At 47.3% G+C, this 24,525-nt stretch overlaps 1 protein-coding gene across 1 annotated transcript in view; it reads left to right on the forward strand.

Moving 5' to 3' along the window:
• Positions 1-20,455: 20,455 nt before the first annotated feature.
• The window catches only part of sema4c (sema domain, immunoglobulin domain (Ig), transmembrane domain (TM) and short cytoplasmic domain, (semaphorin) 4C), a 72,398-nt gene continuing 68,328 nt past the window's right edge, over positions 20,456-24,525 (forward strand). The window contains exon 1 of the mRNA XM_084180747.1: positions 20,456-20,633. The gene's annotated coding sequence lies outside the window, so the exon portion shown is untranslated. The remainder of the gene's footprint in view (positions 20,634-24,525) is intronic.

Consider the following 24,525-nt stretch of genomic DNA (forward strand, 5'->3'; position numbering starts at 1 on the left):
ATAGTTGACAGGCTGTAGCAGATGGTTACAATAATGCAGAAGAGATCGGAATGAAATGAACTAAACATCTGGGAAAGGAGAGAGCAGGGCCTCCCTCACCAAAAAAACTCCCAAATATAACTCTTCCAACTTCCACCTCAGAAACTATAATTGGTTCACTGAACCACCCGAATAAAACTCTCCCAACTTCCACTTTAGAAATTAGAATTGTTGTAAACTACAGCGGTTCAATGTTTCAAGGAATAGACTCAACTTACTTTATTCAGCTAGCTAACTATGACGCCATAGCTAACTAGCATGCTAGCATCCAATAACACACAGTTTAGCACCAATACTTGGTTACAACAAACTACCAATATAGGGATGAGGTAGTTGGGCGGGCTAATTTCAGATGGGCTGTGTACAGGTGCAGTGATCGGTAAGGTGCTCTGACAACTTATGCTTAAAGTTAGTGAGGGAGATAAGTGTCTCCAGCTTCAGAGATTTTTGCAATTTGTTCCAGTCATTGGCAGCAGAGAACTGGAAGGAATGGCGGCCAAAGGAGGTGTTGGCTTTGGGGATGACCAGTGAGATATACCTGCTGGAGCGCAGACTACGGGTGGGTGTTGCTATGGTGACCAATGAGCTAAGATAAGGCGGGGATTTGCCTAGCAGTGATTTATAGATGGCCTGGAGCCAGTGGGTTTGGCGACGAATATGTAGTGAGGACCAGCCAACAAGAGCGTACAGGTCACAGTGGTGGGTATTATATGGGGCTTTGGAGACAAAACGGATGGCACTGTGATAGACTACATCCAATTTGCTGAGTAGAGTGTTGGAGGCTATTTTGTAAATGACATCGCCGAAGTCAAGGATCGGTAGGATAGTCAGTTTTACGAGGGCATGTTTGGCAGCATGAGTGAAGGAGGCTTTGTTGCGAAATAGGAAACCGATTCTAGATTTAACTTTGGATTGGAGATTCTTAATGTGAGTCTGGAAGGAGAGTTTACAGTCTAACCAGACACCTAGATATTTGTAGTTGTCCACATACTCTAGGTCAGACCCGTCGAGAGTAGTGATTCTAGTCGGGTGGGCGGGTGCAAGCAGCGTTCGGTTGAAGAGCATGCATTTAGTTTTACTAGTGTTTAAGAGCAGTTGGAGGCTACTGAAGGAGTGTTGTATGGCATTGAAGCTCGTTTGGAGGTTTGTTAACACAGTGTCCAATGAAGGGCCAGATGTATACAAAATGGTGTCGTCTGCGTAGAGGTGGATCTGAGAGTCACCAGCAGCAAGAGCGACGTCATTGATATACACAGAGAAAAGAGTCGGCCCAAGAATTGAACCCTGTGGCACCCCCATAGAGACTGCCATAGGTCCAGACAACAGGCCCTCCGATTTGACACATTGAACTCTATCTGAGAAGTAGTTGGTGAACCAGGCGAGGCAGTCATTTGAGAAACCAAGGCTATTTAGTCTGCCAATAAGAATGCGGTGGTTGACAGAGTCGAAAGCCTTGGCCAGGTCAATGAAAACGGCTGCACAGTACTGTCTATTATCGATCGCGGTTATAATATCGTTTAGGACCTTGAGCGTGGCTGAAGTGCACCCATGACCAGCTCGGAAACCGGATTGCATAGCGGAGAAGGTACGGTGGGATTCGAAATGGTCGGTGATCTGTTTGTTGACTTGGCTTTCAAAAACTTTTGAAAGGCAGGGCAGGGTGGATATGGGTCTGTAACAGTTTGGATCTAGAGTGTCACCCCCTTTGAAGAGGGGGATGACCGCGGCAGCTTTCCAATTTCTGGGGATCTCAGACGTTACGAAAGAGAGGTTGAACAGGCTAGTAATAGGGGTTGCGACAATTTCGGCGGCTAGTTTTAGAAAGAAAGGGTCCAGATTGTCTAGCCCAGATGATTTGTAGGGGTCCAGATTTTGCAGCTCTTTCAGAACATCAGCTGTCTGGATTTGTGTGAAGGAGAAGCGGGGGGGGGCATGGGCAAGTTGCAGCAGAGGGTGCAGAGCTGGTGGCCAGGGTAGTGGTAGCCAGGTGGAAAGCATGGCCAGCCGTAGCAAAATGCTTGTTGAAATTCTCGATTATTGTAGATTTATCGGTGGTGATAGTGTTTCCTAGCCTCAGTGCAGTGGGCAGCTGGGAGGAAGTGCTCTTATTTTCCATGGACTTTACAGTGTCCCAAAACTTTTTGGAGTTAGTGCTACAGGATGCAAATTTCTGTTTGAAAAAGTTAGCCTTTGCTTTCCTAACTGCTTGTGTATATTGGTTCCTAACTTCCCTGAAAAGTTGCATATCGCGGGGGCTATTTGATGCTAATGCAGTACGCCACAGGATGTTTTTGTGCTGGTCAAGGGCAGCCAAGTCTGAGGAGAACCAGGGGCTATATCTGTTCTTAGTTCTGTATTTTTTGAATGGGGCATGTTTATTTAAGATTGAGAGGAAATTACTTTTAAAGAACAACCAGGCATCCTCTACTGACGGAATGAGATCTATATCCATCCAGGATACCTGGGCCAGGTCAAATAGGAAGGCCTGCTCGCTGAAGTGTTTTTGGGAGCGTTTGACAGTGATGAGGGGTGGTCGTTTGACCGCGGACCCGTTACGGACGCAGGCAATAAGGCAGTGATCGCTGAGATCCTGGTTGAAGACAGCGGAGGTGTATTTAGAGGGTAAGTTAGTCAGGATGATATCTATGAGGGTACCCATGTTTACGGATTTAGGGTTGTACCTGGTAGGTTCGTTGATAATTTGTGTGAGATTGAGGGCATCTAGTTTAGATTGTAGGATGGCCGGGGTGTTAAGCATATCCCAATTTAGGTCACCAAGCAGTACGAACTCTAAGGATAGATGGGGGGCAATCAATTCACATATGGTGTCCAGGGCACAGCTGGGGGCTGAGGGGGGGCTGTAGCAAGCAGCAACAGTGAGAGATTTATTTCTGGAAAGGTGGATTTTTAGAAGTAGAAGCTCAAACTGTTTGGGCACAGACCTGGATAGTATGATAGAGCTCTGCAGGCTATCTCTACAATATATTGCAACTCCACCCCCTTTGGCAGTTCTATCTAGACGGAAAATGTTATAGTTGGGGATGGAAATTTCAGAATTTTTGGTGGCCTTCCTAAGCCAGGATTCAGACACTGCTAGAACATCAGGGTTGGCGGAGTGTGCTAACGCAGTGAATAACTCAAACTTAGGAAAGAGGCTTCTGATATTTACGTGCAGAAAACCAAGACTTTTACGGTTACAGAAGTCAACAAATGATAGCTCCTGGGGAGTAGGAGTGATACTGGGGGCTGCAGGGCCTGGGTTAGCCTCTACATCACCAGAGGAACAGAGGAGGACTAGAATAAGGATACGACTAAAGGCTTTAAGAACTGGTCTTCTAGTGCGTTGGGTACATAGAATAAAGGGGGCAGTTCTCCGGGCGTTGTAGGAAAGATTCAGGCCATTATGTACAGAAAAGGATATGGAAGGATATGAGTACAGTTCAGGTAACCCTAAGCGTTGGGTAACAATGAAAGAGATAGCGTCACTGGAGGCACCGATTGAGCCGATTGAGCCGGTCTCGGCGTGTATGGGGGGTGGAACAAAGGAACTATTTGAGGCAGTTTGAGAGGGACTAGGGGTTCTACAGTGAAATTGTATAATAAGAACTAACCCAAACAGCAATAGGCAAGGCATAATTGACATGGGAGAGAGGCATAAAGCAGTCACAGGTGTTATTAGAGAGAGCTAAGACAACAACTGGAAATAGTTATAACGTTTGGGCTAAGGCTAAACAGAATAAACAGAATAAACAGGACAGGGTACCGTGTAAAGGAACAGTCCAGCAGGCATCAGCTGTGCAGCTGAGTGATCATAAGGTCCAGTGAACAGCAATATGTGAGTCCGAGAGCAGTTCAAATTGGTGCTTCAGCACAGCTAGCAGGGAGCACAGTTGTAGTTTGTGTGTGCTAGCGGGCCGGGGCTGGCAGATGGATCTTCGTGGTCGTCGCAACGGGAAGCCTGTTGAAACCACATCAGAATATTTCGTCGGCAGACCAGTCGTGTTGGATCGGCGGGGCTCAGTGTCAATACTAGGAGGTCCCGTCCGTTTGACAGAGAGGTAGATAGCCGGGAGATGGGCCTGAGGCTAGCTCAAGGCTAACTGGTGCTTGCTATAGGGCAATGGTAATCAGCCAACAACAGGTTGCAGCTAGCTAGCTGGTTGCGATGATCCGGCGCTAGGGTCCAGTGATTCCGGCAGAAAGTCCAATAAGTTCTGGGTCGATAGCACGCTGTGCAGACTGGCCGACGAATTGTCCAGGCTAGAGCTAGAGCTGGCTGGTGGATAGTGTAGGCCACGGACAGTGGTGAAGACGCTAACGGTGACTAATAACAGGTAGCCATTCAGTTGCAGCTACACGATTTTCAGCTAACGGTTCTTGATGAAAGTTATAAAGAAATAGTAGAATCCTTTCCACGTTGGGTGAGGCGGGTTGCAGGAAAGTATATTTAGTTAAAGAATGAAAAGTAAAAATTGAGAAATATATACAAAATAGACAAAAAAACAAGAAACGGGATATTTACACAGGGACAATGAGTAAAAGCGACCGCACTGCTATGCTAAATAAGTTCAGGAATAAAAACGTGCTTAACAAGTCACATAATAAGTTGCATGGACTCACTCTGTGTGCAATTATAGTGTTTAACATGATTTTTGAATGACTACCTCATCTCTGTACCCCCCACACACAATTATCTGTAGGGTCCCTCAGTCAAGCAGTGAATTTCAAACACAGATTCAACCACAAAGACCAGGGAGGTTTTCCAATGCCTCGCAAAGAAGGGCACCTATTGGTAGATGGACAAAAAAAAAAAGCTGACATTGAATATCCCTTTGAGCATGGTGAAGTTATTAATTACACTTTGGATGGTGTATCAATACTTCCAGTCACTACAATGATACAGGTGTCCTTCCTAACTCAGTTGCTGGAGAGGAAAGAAACCACTCAGGAATTTCACCATGAGGCCAATGGTGACTTTAAAACAGTTACAGAGTTTAATGGTTGTGATAGGAGAAAACTGAGGATGGATCAACAAAATTGTAGTTACTCCTCAATACTAACCTAATTGACTGAGTGAAAATAAGTAAGTCTATGCAGAATAAAAAAAAATCTAAACATACATCATGTTTGCAACAAGGCACTAAAGTAATCTTGCAAAACATGTGGCAAAGCAATTACATTTTTGTCCTGAATACAAAGTGTTATTTATGGGGCAAATCCAATACAACACATTACTGAGTACCACCCGAAATTGGGGAGGAAAAATACACGAACAAAACAAAAACATTTTTATCCATTTTGAATTCAAGCTGTAACACAATTAAATGTGGAATAACTCAAGGTGTATGAATACTTTCTGAAGGTACTGTGTTTGCATATGTATTATAAAGTGAGGTCTTGAACAGGAATCCAGGCAGTGAGGCAGTGAGTTCCATAGGGAGAAGGGGGAGATAGGGGGGTAGCAGGGAGGAGAGGGAGGAGAGGGAGCTGAGGGATGGGAGTCTGGTGGTGCAGCTCATTATGGTGACTCTGTGGCCGTGGGGGGACAGAGTGACTGAGAAGTAAGTGTAGGATCCCCTGGGCTCCAGACCTGCCTCCCTCAGCAACTTTACCACAGCTCACAGACTGACTAACATGCACAGGAACAATGCAGCCAGCGGCCTGGGGACCCAGCCACCGCAGCCGCCGAGCCAACTTAACTTTTAACAGTTTACAACAGAATTAAACAGACCCCAAACTTTTCTCTTTACATAAGACAAGGAAATTAGCATACTGTTACGCCGTAAGAGACAGAAGGCAGAAAGTGCGGTGAAGAGGAATATTGTGTGCTACATAACCAATTTGAACAGCACTAAAGCGGATTTATAGAAGTAGATGTTTTTTATTTTGAAGGGAATTAGCTAAGGCAGTATTTAAAGACAGACGGCTGGTAATGTTGGTTTCAGGATGATCTGTCCTGCTTCGATGAAGAAATTACTCCATTTGGGACTTCTAATAACTCAGTGTCTTTCAAGGTGATTCAATAATATTAATAATAATATTGTCAGTAGCTGAGTGTAGATGCGGTGAGGAAATCAAGCGCAGGAAACACGGGCGTTCGTCAACAGACTTTAGTTAACAAAATGCAGCACCAAACAGGCGAACAGCCAACCCAACCGGGAGGCAAAATACAAATTACGCACAACACACACAGTGCGTAAAATGAAGATAGCGCACACAGTGCGGACTCTCGGAAAACAACAAACACGAGAGTAAATACAAAAAGAGCAACAGCTTGACAATAAACAATACCACATAACACCTGCCCCCACACACGAAAACTAAATAGGCAACCAAATCAAACACTAACAAGGGACAGGTGTACAAACAGACAAAACCAAACAAACATGAAACATCGAACGGTGGCAGCTAGTACTCCGGGGACGGACGACGACCGCCGAAGCCTGCCCGAACAAGGAGGAGGAGCAGCCTCGGCCGAAACCGTGACAAATATGCCATTTAGCAGACGCTTTTATCCAAAGCGACTTACAGTCATGTGTGCATACATTTTTACATTTTTACACATTCAAGAAAGCATATTTATTTTCATTCAGTAGGTCAGATCAAAAAGAGTTATGATGTTTGTGAGTTAAAGTAATGAAGGTCAATTGTAAAATGTTCATTTTCAGTCTAGGTGTGACACTCTGGCTCTATGGACTTTGAGAATTGAGCCAGGGTTGTTCATTTTCATGTGTTCGGGTGTATTTCATTTGGTGGTGTTGGGGATGGGTGAGTTTCATTTTGTTTGTGTCTAGTTGTGATTGGTCTGTGACTCCCAATCGGAGGTAACGAGTGTCAGCTGTCGGCTCGTTATCTCTGATTGGGAGCCATATATATTCTGTGTGTTTTCTCCTTTGTTTTGTGGGTTATTGTTTCTTTGTTGCTGTTAGTAGTATTCAGTATTAGAACTTCACGGATCGTCATTTGTTGTTTTCTTCGTGGTTGCTTTTAGTTATTAAAGTCATCATGTTCACTCGCAACGCTGCGCATTGGTCTCCTCCTTCAGACGATCGTGACAGAATAACCCACCACAAGAGGACCAAGCGGCGTAACAAGCGGCAACAGGACCTACCTACGCAGGATTTATGGACGCCTCCTAAGGATTTTTGGACTTGGGAGGAGATTCGGGCTGGAAAGGGTCCTTGGGCACAACCGGAGGAATATCACCGCCCTCGTGAAGAGCTGGAGGCAGCTGCAGCCGAGAGGAGGTGGTATGAGGAGGAATATCACCGCCCTCGTGAAGAGCTGGAGGCAGCTGCAGCCGAGAGGAGGTGGTATGAAGAGGAAGCGCGGAGTCGAGGCTGGAAGCCCGTGGTTACTCCCCAAAAAATTTTTGGGGGGGGGCACATGGCTTGGGCGCCTGGGCAGCAGGAGGCTGCCACAGGTAGAGCTGGAGAGAAGGCTATCGGATTACGGGAGCCATTGGCGAGTAGAGGGAGGGAAGTTGTTGTGGCACGGCATGAGAGACTGAAGTGTGTTCCCAGTCTGGTCCGGTCCGTTCTTGATCCCCAGTTAAGGCCAGTGGTGGGTGTTCCCGGTACGGACCGGTCTGTTCCTACTCCACGCACCAGGTCCACGATGTGCGTCGCCAGCCGGCCAGAGTCTGCCGTCTGCCCTAGGGCGTCTGAACTGCCCGTCTGCCAAGCGCTGCATAAGCCGCCCGTCTGTACTGAGCCTGCAAAGCCGTCCGTCTGCCATGAGACTTCAGAGCCGTCCGCCAGATCGGAGCCGCTAGTGCCTTCCGCCAGACAGGAGCCGCTAGAGCCTTCCGCCAGACAGAATCATACACCTGCTATGGAATCAGCAGGAGCCGACGCAGCCCATACTAGACTGGAAGCTCAGGTTCGGAACCAGAAAGAGCAGATCCTGCAGATGGGAGCCGCCCTGCTGGAGGTGATGACTGCAATCCGAGGCTGGGGTCCGCCTCCACCGCCAGCCTCCCAGCCAGCACCATCAGCCAGCCATGAGCAGCCAGATCTGTCAACCAGCCATGAGCAGCCAGACCCGTCAGCCAGCCATGAGCAGCCAGACCCGTCAGCCAGCCATGAGCAGCCAGATCCGTCAGTCAGCCATGAGCAGCCAGATCCGTCAGCCAGCCATGAGCAGCCAGATCCGTCAGCCAGCCATGAGCAGCCAGATCCGTCAGCCAGCCATGAGCAGCCAGATCCGTCAGCCAGCCATGAGCAGCCAGATCCGTCAGCCAGCCATGAGCAGCCAGATCCGTCAGCCAGCCATCAGCAGCCAGATCCGTCAGCCAGCCATGAGCAGCCAGACCCGTCAGCCAGCCATGAGCAGCCAGATCCGTCAGCCAGCCATGAGCAGCCAGATCCGTCAGCCAGCCATGAGCAGCCAGATCCGTCAGCCAGCCATGAGCAGCCAGATCCGTCAGCCAGCCATGAGCAGCCAGATCCGTCAGCCAGCCATGAGCAGCCAGACCCGTCAGCCAGCCATGAGCAGCCAGATCCGTCAGCCAGCCATGAGCAGCCAGATCCGTCAGCCAGCCATGAGCAGCCAGATCCGTCAGCCAGCCAGGATCCGCCAGAGCCGTCCAGACAGGATCAGCCAGAGCCTTCCGCCAGACAGGAGCAGCCAGATCCGTCAGCCAGCCATGAACAGCCAGATCCGTCAGCCAGCCAGGATCCGCCAGAGCCGTCCAGCCTGGATCCGCCAGAGCCGTCCAGCCAGGATCCGCCAGAGCCGTCCAGCCAGGATCCGCCAGAGCCGTCCCGCCAGGATCCGCCAGAGCCGTCCAGCCTGGATCCGCCAGAGCCGTCCAGCCGGGATCCGCCAGAGCCGTCCAGCCGGGATCCGCCAGAGCCGTCCAGCCGGGATCCGCCAGAGCCGTCCAGCCGGGATCCGCCAGAGCCGTCCAGCCGAGATCCGCCAGAGCCGTCCAGCCGGGATCCGCCAGAGCCGTCCTGCCGAGATCCGCCAGAGCCGTCCAGCCGGGATCCGCCAGAGCCGTCCAGCCGAGATCCGCCAGAGCCGTCCAGCCGGGATCCGCCAGAGCCGTCCAGCCGAGATCCGCCAGAGCCGTCCAGCCGGGATCCGCCAGAGCCGTCCTGCCGAGATCCGCCAGAGCCGTCCAGCCGGGATCCGCCAGAGCCGTCCAGCCGGGATCCGCCAGAGCCGTCCAGCCGGGATCCGCCAGAGCCGTCCAGCCGAGATCCGCCAGAGCCGTCCAGCCGGGATCCGCCAGAGCCGTCCCGCCGAGATCCGCCAGAGCCGTCCCGCCGGGATCCGCCAGAGCCGTCCCGCCGGGATCCGCCAGAGCCGTCCCGCCAGGATCCGCCAGAGCCGTCCCGCCAGGATCCGCCAGAGCCGTCCCGCCAGGATCCGCCAGAGCCAGCCAGCCAGGATCCGCCATGTAGTCCGGTACTGCCCCTTAGCCCGGTGCTGCCCCTTAGCCCGGTGCTGCCCCTTAGTCCGGTGCTGCCCTTTAGCCCGGTGCTGCCCCTGAGTCCGGTGCCGCCCCTTAGCCCGGTGCCGCCCCGTAGTCCGGTACTGCCCCTTAGTCCTGTACTGCCCTTTAGTCCGGTGCTGTCCCTTAGCCCGGTGCTGCCCCTTATCCCGGTGCTGCCCCTTAGGCCGGTGTTGCCCCTTAGTCCAGGTGGGGTTAGTTGGAGGGTGGTCATTGGGAGGAGGCTACCGAAGCAGGTTGTGACTGTGGTGGGGTGGGGATCACGACCGGGGCCAGAGCCGCCACCATGGAAAGACGCCCACCCAGACCCTCCCCTAGTCCTGATGTTGGTGCGCCCGGAGTTCGCACCTTTAGGGGGGGGTACTGTGACACTCTGGCTCTATGGACTTTGAGAATTGAGCCAGGGTTGTTCATTTTCATGTGTTCGGGTGTATTTCATTTGGTGGTGTTGGGGATGGGTGAGTTTCATTTTGTTTGTGTCTAGTTGTGATTGGTCTGTGACTCCCAATCGGAGGTAACGAGTGTCAGCTGTCGGCTCGTTATCTCTGATTGGGAGCCATATATATTCTTTGTGTTTTCTCCTTTGTTTTGTGGGTTATTGTTTCTTTGTTGCTGTTTGTAGTATTCAGTATTAGAACTTCACGGATCGTCATTTGTTGTTTTCTTCGTGGTTGCTTTTAGTTATTAAAGTCATCATGTTCACTTGCAACGCTGCGCATTGGTCTCCTCCTTCAGACGATCGTGACACTAGGAAGTACTTGGATTAAAAAATGTGTGTGTCAAATCGTATCTTCCTGTAATGAATATGCCTACTCAAATGAAATCATGTACTGCTGTGCTGTAATTTCCTTTCCTGGCTCATCCATAAAAGAGCGGTGCAACTCATCACATCGGACATGTTTTAACTCTCATCTCAATGTAAATTATTTTCTGATGTAGATGGCATAGCAGTGGAATATTGGAGCCATTTTTCTAACTGCAATCTTGACATTTCTCTGCTTCTCTCCTGAAATGTTTACTTGTGAAATTGCAATATAATAAAATGTGACAGGTCAGCATTTGAGGAAAATGGTGGCTGTCAAAAAACTAACGTAGCAAAAAGGCCTATGGAGCGTTTATGACGGATCCCTTATTCAGTGTTCAGAATCAAAACGTCAATACTGTATGTTACCTCACACCTCAGTAATTCATATTTGTCTTGAGTAAATAATCAGCCTTATTAGCTATTTAATACTAATCATGATGAATCAATAATAATGCCATACAGCTATAGTAGCTTGTGTTCTACAGCTGGGTTGTAGACCATCATTACCTGGTAGAGTATAACAACAAAGACATAATACTGCAAATATGTATTATGTAAGCTCTGTCATGTTTTAGCTGTGGCCTCCGGTGTGCATTTCAATCGTTGCTATGAACCGGTACAGTAGCTAAAAGGCCTAACATGCTAAGAAATAGGGTATTACAGTATGTTAAATCCAGCAGAATACGTACTTTATGTCTTTAAACACCATACACCTTACCCTATATAACACTTACCTAATATTAACTGTGGCCTCTATAAACCGGAGCCTAGCTCGTTGTAATGGGAATTTAATGTAGGCCAAAAACCAGGTAGAGTGAGGCTATGTCTCAAATGGCACCCTATTCCCTATTTAGTGCACTAATTTTGACCAGGGCTCTCTTCAAAAGTAGTACACTACATAGGTAATAGGGTGCCATTTGAGACGCACCCTGAGTGATTGCAGACTCTACGGCAGAGGCTCCTGGGAGTTGACCTCTGACCTTTGTCATAATGAGCCTGTACCCCACTTCTCACTCAGTCCTGGCCTTCTTTCTACAGCTGTCTGTGTCACCATGTGCTCAATACTGTTCTAATACTGTTTCTACTGCCGCTCATGACTCATTCAAACTGGGTAAGACAGACTTGCTTTACTCTGGAACCGAAATAAGCAGAATTGAACAAAACAATGATTTTGCATTTCAAGTGTGTTGCTATCTCGCTTATAATACACCTGGGGATATTTTCTCCCCTTGAAGCTGGTGCTCCACAGGGTTTAACTCACATCAATACAACAGTCCAAATCTCTTTCTTGTTGCCTGGAAAATTGACCTGGTTTGTGAATGACCCTTTGGTAATCCCTCCTATGTTTACGATGTGAAGCCCGAGCCTACACTACCTTCACAGAGTTGGCCTCGCGCGGATCATCCGTCAATCTCTTCACAATGGATTTATTTAGCCACAGTTATAGAGGTTTGTGTCTGTATGTGATTTGATTGACCTGCCTGGCACTATGTGTTTTTACGGTGTTGTTTTCACACACTGGATCTTATAGATTTAGCTCCTATCAGCTCGCATCATATATGTTTCCCTTTGAGACCAATTCACCACCACGACTGATGAAAGCCCTTTCTCTCTATGTCTCTATGGTATATCTCAGGCCTTGGATCTTTTTTCAGCTGACAACATAACCCTGCTAGCTTATGGATTCACATTCATTACATTTCATTTAAAGCATGAAAATGCCAAGGCAATAAGGCTTATCAAACCAGTTATTACTAAAAAATACTGTCACACGTTGTAGTCAAAGTTTTTTTGGGCCGGGAGCCGGCAGGCAGGGAACTCACGCATCACCCCAGGTATCGAACACCCACACTTGTTCAGAGCCCTCTGCTGCGCACTGTACCCTACCTATCCACTTTCCCGGTCTCATGGTAGTTCCCCAATGTAAGGCGCTAGTCGATTCAGGCGCAGCTGGGAACTTTATGGACAGGGCATTCGCACGCCGTCAAGGCATAACATTGGTTCCCCTATCCATTCCACTCCCCATCAGAGCACTAGTAGTTGACCAATAGGGTCCGGGTTTGTTACGGAAGTCACGATACCAGTCACCATGATCACCCAGGAGACTCATTTTGAGCAGGTAATTTTTTTGATTATTGAATCTCCTGCTTTCCCTGTGGTATTAGGTATCCCTTGGCTAGCAGTCCACAACCCCACCTTCTCATGGCCGCAGAGGGCTCTCACGGGGTGGTCGCGAGAGTCAGGGTAGGTGTCTAGATGTTTCCGTTGGTGCAACCACGGTGGAAAGTCCAGACAGTACCTCCACCGTGCGCATTCCCCCTAAATACCTCGATCTGGCGCAAGCGTTCTCTAAATCGCAGGCGACTCAATTACCACCTAATTGGGCGGGGGATTGCGCGATAAACCTCCGGGTAGACGCTGTACCTCCCAGGACTCATATATACCCCCTGTCACAGGCTGAAACGGTGGCTATGGAAACCTATGTCACCGAGTCCCTGCGCCAGGGGTATATACATCCCTCCACTTCACCCGCCTCCTCAAGTTTCTTCTTTGTGAAGAAGAAGGACGGAGGTCTGCGTCCGTGCATTGATAATCGACCACTGAACAGGGAGACGATAAGATTTAGTTATCATAGGGTCCCCTGTATCTCAGTTGGTAGAGCATGACGCTTGCAACGCCATGGTTGTGGGTTCGTTTCCCATGGGGGACCAGTATGAAAATGTATGCTCTCACTAACTGTAAGTCGCTCTGGATAAGAGCGTCTGCTAAATGACTAAAATCTAAATTCCTTCGGTGATTGAATCAATGCATGGGGCGTGCTTCTTCACTAAATTAGATCTCAGGAGTGTGTACAACATGGTGCGTATCTGAGAGGGAGATGAGTGGAAGACAGCATTCAGCACAACCACGGGGCATTATGAATACCTGGTGATGCCCTATGGTTTGATGAATGCTCCCTCAGTTTTCCAGTCCTTTGTGAACGAGGTGTTTCGGGACATGCTTGGTCGCGGTGTAGTGGTCTACATCGATGACATCCTGGTGTATTCCGCTACGCGCGCCGAGCATGTGTCCCTGGTTTTCAAGGTGCTGGCCCGACTGATGGAAAATGACCTTTATGCTAAGGCAGAGAAGTGTATGTTTTTCCAGCAGTCCGTCTCCTTTCTTGGATACCGCATTTCCACCTCAGGTGTGGAGATGGAGAGAGATCGCATTTCAGCCATGCGTAATTGGCCGACTCCAACCACGGTTAAGGAGGTGCAGTGCTTCCTTGGCTTTGCCAACTTCTATCGGAGGTTTATCCAGGGCTTTGGCAAGGTCGCAGCTCCCATTACCTCCCTGTTGAAGGGTGGGCCGTCCCGGTTACGCTGGTCTGCTGAGGCTGACCTGGCCTTCAGCAAACTGCGGGGTCTATTCACCTCAGCCCCAGTACTGGCACACCCCGATTCATCACTACCGTTCGTAGTGGAGGTGGATGCGTCCGAGGATGGGATAGGAGCTGTCCTGTCTCAACGCTCAGGTATGCCACCCAAGCTCCGCCACTGTGCCTTCTTCTCTAAGAAGCTCAGCCCGGCGGAGCAGAAATACAACGTTGGTGATCGGGAGCTGTTGGCTGTTGTCCGAGCCTTGACCGTGTGGAGGCATTGGCTTGACGGGGCGAAACACCCTTTCCTCGTATGGACGGACCACCGTAACCTGGAGTACATCCGAGCAGCGAGGAGGCTGAATCCTCGCCAGGCCAGGTGGGCCCTATTCTTCACCCGGTTTGATTTTACACTATCATACATTCCGGGTACGAAGAACGTGAAGGCAGACGCACTGTCCCGACTGTATGACACAGAGGAGAGGCCCAGAGACAACACCCCCATATTCCCGGCCTCCAGCATTGTGGCGCCGGTAGTATGGGCAATGGACTTGGATATAGAGCAGGCATTACGCACAGATCCATCTCCACTGCAGTGTCCAGCTGGGCTGCGGTACATGCCTGCTCTTATCCGTGATCGTCTGATCTTCTGGGCACACACGTCACCCTCCTCTGGTCACCCAGGTATCGGCCGTACAGTGCGCTGCTTGAGCGGAAAGTACTGGTGGCCTACCTTGGCTAAGGACGTGAGGGTGTACGTCTCCTCCTGCTCGGTGTGCGCCCAGAGTAAGGCACCTAGGCACCTCCCAACGGGTAAGCTACAACCATTACCAGTTCCACAACGACCATGGTCTCATCTTAGTATTGATTTTCTGACTGATATTCCCCTCTCCCAAGGTAACACCACCATCCTGGTCGTTGTGGACCGCTTCTCCAAGTCCTGCCGCCTCCTTCCTCTACATGGTCTCCCCACGGCCCTGCAGACTGCGGAGGCCCTGTTTACTCACGTCTTCCAGCACTACGGGGTGCCAGAGGATATCATGTCTGACCGAGTTCCCCAGTTCACGTCCAAGGTTTGGAAGGCGTTCATGGAATGTCTGGGGGTCTCGGTCAGCCTGACCTCTTGGTTCCACCCCGAGTCAAATGGGCAGATGGAACAAGTAAATCAGGATGTGGGTAGGTTCCTGCGGTTCTACTGCCAGGACCAGCCGGGGGAGTGGTCGGTGTTCTTGCCATGGGAAGAATATGCCCAGAACTCTCTCCGCCACTCCTCTACTAACCTAACACCATTCCAATGTGTTTTAGGTTACCAACCGGCTCTGGCACCGTGGCACCAGAGCCAGACCGAGGCTCCTGCGGTGGATGACTAGTTTCGGCGCGCGGAGGAGACGTGGGACGCTGCCCACGTTCACCTCCAGCGCGCCGTGCGTCGTCAGAAGGCCAACGCTGACCGTCACCGCATTGAGGCCCCGGTTTTCGTACCGGGGGATCGGGTCTGGCTCTCGTCCCGGAATCTGTCCCTCCGCCTGCCCTGCCGGAAGCTGAGCCCGCGGTTTGTGGGGCCGTTCAAAGTCCTGAGGAGAATCAATGAGGTTACGTATAGGTTGTTACTTCCCCCTGATTACCGTATTAACCCCTCGTTTCATGTGTCTCTCCTCAGGCCGGTGGTGGTTGGTCCGCTCCAGGAGTCTGAGGTGCGGGAGGTTCCTCCCATCAAGGTGACATCGAGGGGGCCCCGGTGTACTCTGTCCAGGCCATCCTGGTACCTCGTGGAGTGGGAGGGGTACGGTCCGGAGGAACGGTGCTGGGTCCCGGTGAGGGACATCCTAGATCCCTCCCTGTTGCGGGATTTCCACCGTCGCCATTCGGCTCGCCCTGCTCCGCGTCCTCCTGGTCACGACTTCGGCCGAGGCTGCCTCCCCTCCTTGTTCGGGCAGGCTTCGGCGTTCGTCATTACCGGAGTACTAACCACTGCCGCCCCAATCATCATCACAATTGTCTTGTCTCGTTATCACACACACCTGGTTCTAATCCCCTAATTAGTCAGTGTATAAGTGTTCCCTCTGCCCCCTTGTCCTTGTGGGTGATTGTTTATTGTGAAGGTTAGTGAAGCTCGGTGGAGCTCGTGTATTTTGTTCGACGGGAGTATTTTCCTGTGTGCCTTGTATTTTCCAGTGCACCTGTTTTGTGCCCTGGAGTGTGTTTGACGCAGTTCTGCGTAAACCTGTATTTTGCGGATTAAAGCCTGTTTTTCTGTGATTTACCCTCCTGCGCCTGACTCCTTCAACACCACCACATCACAAATACCCTTTAATCTAGATGATCTATCGAAGCTCCTGATGAAATAAAAATGTATAATGCACATCTACATATTTTATCCCTTTTTAATTAACTTTGGGGAAAAAACACTGTCTGACTGTAGCCTATTTCATTTTTTTGACTAAACTTGTTATTGTTTTTCCCAACTGTTTCAACATCGCTCTAACTACATATTGGGTAAGTGTTCTACAAGCTGCTGACTGTTGTATTTTGACTATCTTTCTTGCTGTCTTTGTCAGCTGCTCTAATTTATGCTTTAAGGCTTGTTTCAAGGCCTAATGTGCAAACTGCAAAGGCCTCTGCATTAAATCTGACAGGAATGAATGATGCCAACTGAACTAAAACTCATTTAGCTCCCCCTCTGCCCTCCCACTTCTCACAGGTATTTGATTTAAGCAAAAACAATCCATGGATTGGAGGTGTGAATTGGTATGCTAAGGTGGAATGTCTCTTGTTTTTCTCAATGCTACTTAGTGTTTATGTAACCACCTGCTTACCGTTCCTATTGGAAGGCATCATACATCAACATTATACTGAACTATAACTGAAGTATCAAAATGTACTTTGCCCAACTGGGATTTTAGTTAAATGGGCCTCTACATTATTTAAATACCTTCTATCTATGCCAGAATCGCTTGGCGCTACGAAACCACACTGTCTAGAGATTTCTGTCAAACATACGAACTGACTGAGATGTTTGTCAATTCACTTTGATATTTCTGTAACTGCTATAGGCCAATTTCCAAACATGAGCCAACTATTTCCTCTGAGTCTGTTAGCAAAACAGCACAGAACATAATGCAGTACAATACCTAGCCCACTGTGATAACATAGGCTACTTTACCTACAGTGTTAATGCAAACTATTTCTTCCCAGTCTATAGTAACCATTTCAAAAATCAAATACAAAATCAAATCAAATTATATTTGTCACATGTGCCGAATACAGCAGGTGCAGACCTTACCGTGAAATGCTTACTTACAAGCCCTTAACCAACAATGCAGTTTTAAGAAAAATAAGAGTTAAGAAAAATATTTACTAAATAACAATAACGAGGCTATATACAGGGGGTACCGAGTCAATGTGCGGGGGTACAGGTTAGTTGAGGTCATTGAGGTAATATGTACATGTAGGTAGGGGTAAAGTGGCTATGCATAGATAATAGATCATAAACAGCGAGTAGCAGCAGCGTAAAAAAGTGTGTGGGAGGGAGGGGGGTCAATGCAAATAGTCCGGGTAGCCATTTGATCAGTTGTTCAGGAGTCTTATGGCTTGGGGGTAGAAGCTGTTAAGAAGCCTTTTGGACCTAGACTTGGCGGTCCGGTACCGCTTGACATGTGGTAGCAGAGAGAACAGTCTATGACTAGGGTGGCTGGAGTCTTTGGCAATTTTTAGGGCCTTCCTCTGACACCGCCTGGTATAGAGGTCCTGGATGCAGGAAGCTTGGCCCCAGTGATGTACTAGGCAGTACGCACTACCCTCTGTGGCGCCTTGCGGTCGGAGGCTGAGCAGTTGCCATACCAGGCGGGGATGCAACCAGTCAGGATGCTCTCGATGGTGCAACTGTAGAACTTTTTGAGGATCTGAGGACCCATGCCAAATCTTTTCAGTCTCCTGAGGGGAAATAGGTGTGGTCGTGCCCTCTTCACGACTGTCTTGGTGTGTTTGGACCATGATAGTTTGTTGGTAATGTGGACACCAAGGAACTTGAAGCTCTCAACCTGCTCCACTACAGCCCTGTCAATGAGAATGGGGGCGTGCTAGGTCCTCCTTTTTGTGTAGTCCACGATCATCTCCTTTGTCTTGATCATGTTGAGGGAGAGGTTGTTGTCCTTGCACCACACTTCCAGGTCTCTGACCTTCTCCCTATAGGCTGTCTCATCATTGTCGGTGGTCAGGCCTACCACCTTTGTGGCGTCGGCAAACTTAATGATGGTGTTGGAGTCGTGCTTGGCCACGCAATCATGGGTGAACCGGGAGTACAAGAGGGGACTAAGCACACACCCTCTGAGGGGCCCCCGTGTTGAGGATCAGCGTGGTAGATGTGTTGTTGCCTACCCTTACCACCTGGGGGCGGCCCATCAGGAAGTCCAGGATCCAGTTGCAGAGGGAGTTGTTTAGTCCCATGGTCCTTAGCTTAGTGATGAGCTTTGAGGGCACTATGGTGTTGAACGCTGAGCTGTAGTCATTGAACAGCATAGGTGTTCCTTTTGTCCAGGTGGAAAAGGGCAGTGTTGAGTGCCAGATCCTCAAAAAGTTATACAGCTGCACCATCGAGAGCATCCTGACCGGTTGCATCACTGCCTGTTATGGCAACTGCTCGGCATCTGACCGTAAGGCGCTACAGAGGGTAGTGCGTACTATTTACATTGACCCCCCCCCCTTTGTTTTTACACTGCTGCTACTCGCTGTTTATAAATAAAATAAAAAATAAATTGGTCATTTAGCAGACGCTCTTATCCAGAGCGACTTACAGGAGCAATTTAGGGTTAAGTGCCTTGCTCAAGGGCACCTAGTCAGCTCAGGGATTAGAACCAGCGACCTTTCGGTTACTGGCACAACGCTCTTACCCACTAAGCTACCTGCCGCCCTATGCATAGTCACTTTACAAATTACCTCGACTAACCTGTACCGCCGCACATTGACTCGGTACCGGTACCCCGTGTACACAGCTTCGTTACTGTTATGTAATTTTCTTGTGTTACTTTTTGATTTGATTTTATTGTTTTACTTTAGTTTATTTAGTACATATTTTCTTAACTCTATTTTTTGAACCGCATTGTTAGTTAAGAGCTTGTAAGTAAGCATTTCACGGTAAGGTCTACACCTGTTGTATTCGGCATATGTGACAAATAAAATTTTATTTTATTTTATATGACCTCCTTTCAAAGCCTTTTATTTACCACTTTCTTGCAGGTATACCCCTTTTATATGTGTAGTTCCGTGTAGCTCAGTTGGTAGAGCATGGTGCTTGCAACGCCAGGGTTGTGGGTTCGTTTCCCACGGGGGGCCAGTATGAAAATGTATGCACTCACTAACTGTAAGTCGCTCTGAATAAGAGCATCTACTAAAATGTAAAATATCAGTGAGTAATAGCAAATTGGGAGGGGTTGGGGGTGTTGTTAAGCCATGGGGGCTATTTGCATTTTAAATTAGGGAGGTGTTAAACAATGGAAGTGTTAATGATTTTATCTACAAAAACGCAGAGAACCCTTCACACAGAATGATACCTGTATTTTGGTTACAGGGTCTGTGAAAATGCAGGAATCATGACTAGGTCTATAGGTGAGTTTTAATTTAGCAAGTTTTAAAAATTTATTTTTTATTTGTTCAGATATACAAAAAGCTTGTATAAAAAAAAGCAGGCATGGTAAAATAGTGGGATTTTTGTCTGTATATGGAAGGTATATAAGAAAAACAACCGATAATATTTACATATTATTATAATGTTTAGCTCGCTGTGACAACATAGTTTACAGTACATATAATGCCAAATGCATTCACACAGGCCCACATTAATCACACATTCCCATACGAAGAGACAAAGAAGATCACATTTTTGTATGAATCTATTCATATGAAATCTCATGGGGATGTGGGATTATCAAATCGAGCTTCTTTACTGTACCTCCTAATCCCCCCACCTAATCTGCCAATCATAATCCCATGTTTTGTATGTTTACTCTTTCAGATCTGTTGTTTTCTTCCCCTCCATCATACAATATCATCATATAATATTTAATCCTTGCTCGTCGTCATCAGACAGACAGTTAGACCTATATTGTATTCAGACCAAAGTCCACTTCCTACAACAAATCACAATAATGGTATAATATTTATTTTCATAATCAAACTAATAGCCTATTAATATCTACTTCTAATGTCATAGTGAAGTTACCATTACTCATTAAAAGGGCTATTCTTCTGTAACGTCACTTTTGGGACTATCGGGTAGCCGAGTCTGGGCAATGCTCAGGGGGTATGTATGGAGGGGGGCCTGTTTATGCCTTTATATCATCCCTGATCGGTCCCTACAGTGATACGTACTGCAGAAGTATGGCACACTGCAGTGTAACGGCAGGCTCAACTACACCACCGGTATTCCACTGGAATATCTGCTTGCCAGCGCCACTACCAACCCATATCCCTCCCTGTCTCTCTACTGACTGTTTTCCATCTCTGTAGAAACTTCTTCATATTGAGAGTTGTGCAGTTCTGCGTCGGAGAGAGACGTCGGGAAAGCGCGGAGGAGAGGTTTTATATGCTTTGGAAGTTAATCTTATCTGCGTATTATTTCCTCCTTGGTTTCGTATTACAGAGGGAGTGAGCGCAGCAGCGCGAGTTTCGCGATGTAAACTGACAGCGTCATGATATGTTTTGGTTTCCCGATGTTAAGCAAGAAATCTAAAGGAAAAACTTAAACGAATAGCCTTCAGCTGACATTTGTTAGTATGTGGAATAATTTGTAACTAACTGAATCTTCCAAAAACAAATCCGAGATAACGGAAAGGAAAAGGATACTGTATCTGTCGTCAGTTTACGCGGATCGTCAGTTTACGCGGAGGGAATTGACAGGGAGAGTAGGCTATTGCATTATTATCACCACAGCTGCTGAACAGAGGAGCATACATAAGAGAACAAATACTACGGTAAGTTTGTTGCAATCATTGCAACATTATTACAATAATTTGAGCGTTATCCTGTCGTTTGGATACATTGTGAGACTGCCTAATGTTGGCTCTTTAAAGTAACCGAATAGGAGGAAGAAAATGAGAAAAACATCTGATCCTGTCTTTGGCTTAGTCGGCAGGGCTCCAACTGTTGCCCCAAGCTTTAAAAGTAGGCTACACTGTTTTTACCGGGTTATACGCACACTGGACAAGATTTTAACCCAATTTAATTGTGTTCTTGATGCAACTTTATCTCTGTTTAGTCCACTGTAAACATAGCGCACTGCGGTTGAGAAGCAGTTGGAAGCGAATCAAATGTTTTTTGTTGCAAAACCACATTTAACTCCTGATTCAGACCATGTAAATTCGACGTAGTTCGAGATCATCTGGAGAGACGTTTCCCTATTTTCTCTACAGATGCACTCGACTTGTATCTAATATGTGTGCGGCGTTTGTAGTGAGGGATATCATTGGTCCTCTTGAAACAAAATAGTATGTATGCTATTCAAATTCAGGTATAGAGGAGCTGATCTGTTATAGTCATGTGAATACATTGGATTGCAAAACAGCCACTGCAATTAGCTTGGATTTGAAAGAACCATCACGTGTCTTAATATGTCTATGTTGTTGTTACATTATGGCTCTTTTGGAGAGGACTTTATTTTTAACCGTTATTACAGGGATCATCAACTAGATTCAGCTGCGGGACGATTTTTTCTAGGACTGATGATCAGGGGGCCAGAACATAATTACAAATAAATAGTAGACTGTAAATTAAGCGCAAGCATCCCAAAAATATATAATATTTGACTAAAACATAATCATTTCAAACCTTGCTTACATTTGTATTATCACATATATCTATTATGCGTGGGAATACTTTGGAACAGATTTACAAAATTAAAATCATTTGGAGCTGATTTGCTGGTGTTTTTACAGTCTTTTAGGTTCAACTATAAAATAAAATCACCAGTGGGCCAAATTCGGCGTGTGGGCTGCCAGTTGGGGAACCCTGCATTATTACAATTATCCAGTTCAGTGACTTAACACATTAATTCGACCTGTTGTTTTGTCTTACTTTCTTTTTAATGGTAATGAAGTAAGTGTTAGCTTCAGCTGGCTGAGTACAGTAATTAGGCTACAGCATGACCAGACCAGTGTGAGTAGAACGGTTGAACTGACTGACTGGAAAACAGGGTTTGTGTATGGGGATGTGTAGTGACTTTATTCCTAACGACTGATCCAGGTTCAGTTTATTACATTTAAGAATAGGACTGGGGAAGGGAAAGCTGAAGTTCCTGAAAATTAAGACGACCGTAGTTAAATGGGGAAACCTAGTCAAGTATAGGGAATGGTAAGGATATGATCATGTACACTACCGTTCAAAAGTTTGGGGTCACTTATACATTTCCATTTTTTTGTCCATTAAAATAACATCAAATTGATCAGAAATACAGTGTAGACATTGTTAATGTTGTAAATGGCTATTGTAGCTGGAAACGGCTGATTTTTTATGGAATATCTACATAGGCGTACAGAGGCCCATTATCAGCAACCATCAGTCCTGTGTTCCAATGGCACGTTGTGTTTGCTAATCCAAGTTTATCATTTTAAAAGGCTAATTGATCATTAGAAAACCATTTTGCAATTATGTTAGCACAGCTGAAAACTGTTGTGCTGATTAAATAAGCAATAAAACTGGCCTTCTTGAGACTAGTTGAGTATCTGGAGCATCAGCAATTGTGGGTTCGATTACAGGCTCAAAATGGCCAGAAACAAATAACTTTCTTCTGAAACTCGTCAGTCTATTCTTGTTCTGAGAAATGAAGGCTATTCCATGCGAGAAATTGCCAAGAAACTGAAGATCTCGTACAACGCTGTGTACTACTCCCTTCACAGAACAGCACAAACTGGCTCTAACCAGAATAGAAAGAGGAGTGGGAGGCGACGGTGCACAACTGAGCAAGAGGACAAATACATTAGAGTGTCTAGTTTGAGAAACAGGCTCCTCACAGGTCCTCAACTGGCAGCTTCATTAAATAGTACCCGCAAAACACCAGTCTCAACGTCAACAGTGAAGAGGCGACTCCAGGATGCTGACCTTCTAGGCAGAGTTGCAAAGAAAAAGCCATATCTCAGACTGCCCAATAAAAAGAAAAGATTAAGATGGGCAAAATAACACTGGACAGAGGAAGATTGGAAAGAAGAACATTTGTGAGACGCAGACCAAATGAAAGATGCTGGAAGAGAGCTTGATGCCATCTGTCAAGCGTGGTGGAGGCAATGTGATGTAGCCTCCTGTAGCCCAGTTGGTAGAGCATGGCGCTTGCAACGCCAGGGATGTGGGTTCGATTCCCACGGGGGGCCAGTATGAAAAATTTATGTACTCACTAACTGTAAGTCGCTCTGGATAAGAGCGTCTGCTAAATTACTCAAATGTAAATTTAATGGTCTGGGGGTGCTTTGGTGGTGGTAAAGTGGGAGATTTGTACAGGGTAAAAGGGATCTTGAAGAAGGAAGGCTATCACTCCATTTTGCAACCCTGTGGACGGTGCTTGATTGGAGCCAATTTCCTCCTACAACAGGACAATGACCCAAAGCACAGCTCCAAACTATACAATAACTATTTAGGGAAGAAGCAGCCAGCTGGTGTTCTGTCTATAATGGAGTGGCCAGCACAGTCACTGGATCTCAACACTATTGAGCTGTTGTGGGAGCAGCTTGACCGTATGGTACGTAAGAAGTGCCCATCAAGCCAATCCAACTTGTGGGAGGTGCTTCAGGAAGCATGGGGTGAAATCTCTTCAGATTACCTCAACAAATTGACAATTAGAATGCCAAAGGTCTACTAGGCTGTAATTGCTGCAAATGGAGGATTCTTTGATGAAAGCAAAGTTTGAAGGACACAATTATTATTTCAATTAAAAATCATTATTTCTAACCTTGTCAATGACTACATTTCCTATTCATTTTGCTATATTTCCTATTCAAACTCATTTCATGTATGTTTTCATGGAAAACAAGGACATTTCTAAGTGACCCCAAACTTTTGAACGGTGGTGTAATTATACCAGTCTGTGTGTGTGCATACATGCGCCACCACCACACCGAAAAATATTGCAACATGGAAATTACAATGCCCATCGTGTTAGTGAGGAGTTTACATTTCCAGGGTGTGTGTATGACCGTGTGTGTATGCCTATTTACCAAACTTCTCCAGAGCCTGTGTGTGTCCATTTGGCAGGCAGGGGAAATGGTGGTGGAAGCAGGAACACTCAGCTCCCTCCCTCACCCCAGATGTTAAAGTGTCTATTGAGAGTCCGATTTGGCTCCTGCCGGGTTGATCTCTTCATTGTTACCACACAATGGGCCCCACATCCTGCTGCCTGCCCCTCCTCCTAGTCCCCAGAACCCCCACTCCTCATCAGCCCCATTTCAGCCTCGCAGGCAGCCTCATGGTTGGCCTATAAAGAGCTTTTAATATTGTGATAACGTCATTCTTTAGGTTAAGCAGCGAGAGATGGATTTGTAATGGCTTGGCCCTCTTTATCTAAATTTTTCACAGCTAGCATGTGTTTGGTTAAGCTGAAGCTGGAGTTAGCTGAGACGTGGGGGCAGAGTGGTTGTTGCATCATGCCTGGGAGGCTGGGACATACTGTAGCCTACATGGAGCACCAACAGATGTCCTGTGTCTGGCTGCTACAGCGAATTCAGTCATCCCTGTGCCACATGTGACATGCAAATGCAACCGATACTGTAGTGAATGACCACGTGTGGCAAACAGCCATGCAAACACGTGAATGCATGTGAATTACATGGTTAAATACATCTCTTTACTCTCCCCTGATGATGCTAGAGGTGACATAACACC

The sequence above is a fragment of the Coregonus lavaretus genome, assembly GCF_964263955.1.
Source record: "Coregonus lavaretus genome assembly, chromosome: 17".
NCBI classification, from domain to species: Eukaryota; Metazoa; Chordata; class Actinopteri; order Salmoniformes; family Salmonidae; genus Coregonus; species Coregonus lavaretus.